The sequence below is a fragment of the Nerophis lumbriciformis genome, linkage group LG02 (assembly GCF_033978685.3).
Source record: "Nerophis lumbriciformis linkage group LG02, RoL_Nlum_v2.1, whole genome shotgun sequence".
NCBI lineage: Eukaryota > Metazoa > Chordata > Actinopteri > Syngnathiformes > Syngnathidae > Nerophis > Nerophis lumbriciformis.
The window spans coordinates 17,474,150-17,477,500 of record NC_084549.2 but is presented as its reverse complement, the minus strand read 5'-3'; the positions used below and the strand labels follow the sequence as shown (position 1 = coordinate 17,477,500).

General features: G+C 38.0%; 1 protein-coding gene across 1 annotated transcript in view; it reads right to left on the bottom strand.

Annotated features, from left to right (window-relative positions):
* Positions 1-212, bottom strand: part of sfrp5 (secreted frizzled-related protein 5) — a 60,949-nt gene extending 60,737 nt beyond the window's left edge. The window contains exon 1 of the mRNA XM_061949178.1: positions 1-212. This exon is cut by the window's left edge and continues 570 nt beyond it. The gene's annotated coding sequence lies outside the window, so the exon portion shown is untranslated.
* Positions 213-3,351: the final 3,139 nt, after the last annotated feature.

Genomic DNA, 3,351 nt, shown 5'->3' with positions numbered 1-3,351 from the left:
CAACTCAAGGATCGTATCCGAGGTGTCCAAAAAGTGCACACGACGTAATCCTCTGTCTTCAAAAATGAAAATGCTTAATCCCCGTCTGTGCACCTCTCTGTGAATGTGTGTAAGGGCCTCAGGTAAATGAGTCAAGGGAGGGTGAGCGCACACTGCAGAGTTGAAAAGTTGCAAATATGTCACCCCTCCTCTTCCGTTGCCCTCCCCTCCTCTCTGTATCACTATGTGGCTCTAATGATCAGTCCCAAGGCTTTAAGAGGCAGTGGTATAGCTGACCCCCCTCCTGCAGTCCACTCACCTTCCTAATGGCCTCCCCAGGACTCACTCACAGCCTCCTCGGCCAATCGGGGCCCAGGAGGAGGTTCCCCCTGGCATTGGGAACAGCCCTCCCTGACCCTGATCCACCAGCAAACCCCTCCTCTGGAACAAGAGGGAGAAAAGAGGTCTTTGCAAGTTGTTCCAGCTGCACTTCTCTTCTTCTCCAACAATCATTACGCTGATTGTCACCCGCTTTGTCACTTGTCATCATACTTGTTACGGAATGCTGCGTACATGACAATTCCTACTATTTCGAGAAGAGAAGTTAAATCCATACATTTCTGCATGCAAACATCATTTTATGATCTGGTGAAGACACTTTCCATAACTTGGTTGTCACCCTTTGGCTTGTCTTCTTTATGTGATGACACAATGTGTTCCATCATCTCGCAACATTATCTTTCTAAACCAGGGGTGCTCACACTTTTTCTGCAGGCGAGCTACTTTTCAATTGATCAAGTCGTGGGGATCTACCTCATTCATATATATAATTTATAATTACTTATTTATTAAATATATGTTTTTGTTAACAAGTTAAAGGTGTTTAATGATAATGCAAGCATGTTTAACACATATAGTTAATATTGTTAATACATTAAAGGTGTTTAATGATAATACAAGTATGTTTAATACATATAGTTAATATTGTTAACAAGTTAAAGGTGTTTAAAGATAATGCAAGCATGTTTAACACATATAGTTAATATTGTTAACAAGTTAAAGGTGGTTAAAAATAATAAAAGCATGTTTAACACAAATAGTTAATATTGTTAACAACTTAAAGGTGGTTAAAGATAAAACAAGCATGTTTAACACATATAGTTAATATTGTTAACAACTTAAAGGTGGTTAAAGATAATACAAGCATGTTTAACACATATAGTTAATATTGTTAACAAGTTAAAGGTGGTTAAAGATAATACAAGCATGTTTAACACATATAGATTCCTTTCTTTCATGAAGACAAGAATATAAGTTGGTGTATTACCTGATTGTGATGACTTGCATTGATTGGAATCAGACAGTGGTGCTGATAACGTCCGCATTTTCGAATGGAGGAGAAAAAAAGTCCTCCTTTCTGTCCAATACCACATGAAAGTGGTTGGTTTTTGGCATCTTATTTGTCCAGCTTCCGTACTCCTTTGTATACACTTTACAAGAAATACACTGTCGGCAAACTCCGTAACTTGCTAGCTTGTGCACGCCAGCTTTCTGAGACTCTTATTTTGGTAGCGCAGGCAGGATGAAGCAGAGCTTATATTGTGCAACTGTGCAGTCGGTTTTTGGAGTTTTGACGACAGGTACGGAGCCAGAGTCTGTTGAAATAAAGTGTTTCTCGCCTTCCAGTCGGTAATTTTAATGAGCTGGCAGCAGCCAGCATCATCTCAGAAGACCCTCGGGTGCCGTGAATGTCAATCAAGTGACGAAAGTGACGTCATAGTGAAGATTTATGATCGCTCATAGGACTATTTTTTTAATGCCTGGCTGGTGATCGACTGACACACCCTCCGAGATCGACCGGTAGATCGCGATCGACGTAATGAGCACCCCTGTTCTAAACGATAGAAATAATCAACATTGTCCACTTTTGCATTTATTTATTCGAGAGTAACTCCGCTATTACGCCACGTGAATGATTTTGCACATTCCTCAACTACAAAAGCACTAGGAGAGCGCAGACTTCCACCAGGTCCTATGTCCCAATAGTTGCAAAGTCTTGACATTTCTTGAAAGTTGAATCAAAAACCGCCCGTAACTTATTGTGCGATCTCTAGGCTTTGTCTCTGTGGGTGGAGGCGGTGCTGCAAACGTATACACAAACGGAAGTAATGGCTCATGGTACAAAGGAGTGGAAATAATCCGGATCAGCCCCAAAATGTAATCTTTTATTCATCATCCAATTTTCTGGGAATTTCATGAAAATCTGCACATAACTTTTTTAACTAAGCGGAATGAAAGAAACAGAGTGAACACTCTTGGTCTTTGCGGGGCTGACAGCAAACACAAACGTATAATGTATAAGTAGAAATTATTTAGATCAGGCTCAAAATCTAATCAATTCTTCCTTATTCCATATGGGACATTTGCTGAATGTTTCATGAAAATGCTTCCTTAACTTTTTGAGTTATGTTGCTAACTAACTAACTAACAGCAACTATTATATAACCTTCTGGTTATATTTATCACTTTTGTTGTCCTTCCTTTTTGGAAGTGACTTTCTTCAGGATTCTTTATTGGCTATGTGGTAATATTTTTTTTATATATGTTTTTGCTTATCTGTGTCTTTAATAGTGTCCTTATAACAGTCAATTGTATTATTATTTTTTTTTTTTTTTTTTTTTTTTATGTCCTGTCCAGCTTCTCAGGCAAATCATATAGTTGATGTAGATGCCCATGTCGGCTGTTCAGATTTACTTTACAAAAGAGAAGTGTAGGATACTTCTCTTGTTGCCTTATTTGTATTTGACTTTATTAAATGTATTTATATTATCATTTAGTGCAGCCGGGCCGGAGCAGGAGGGGATAGAAAGAGAAAAAAAAAGAAGACAGAGGGGGAAATTGTGGGGACAAGAGGGGGATTAGACAGAGAGACAAAAACAACAACAGCAAACAACAACAACAACAACAATAGAGCAACATCAGCAAATATGACATGTACAAATATGATGGTAAAAGTAATAGCAAATAAGCAGTTAGCGAAAAATAAAAAATAATACAGAAATAACAATGAGCATTATTACACTACAAATGGATCAATACAAATACCAATAGAAATAGCGCTATTGATAATGAACAATACCAATAATTTACCTTTATTATCAACAATACAGTTGTTTAAATGCAACAATACATATACGTAATGATAACTTGAGATACGAAAGAATGCAGAAAAATGGAGGGGGAGAAAGAGAAGCAACCTACATTAACCTTGTAGATTGTTATAGTCACAATAGGTTAAGCTTTGTCAGTGTGCCATGTGTTACACCCAGTTTACCCTAGGGCAACAACGTTAATATATGTTTGATGAAACGT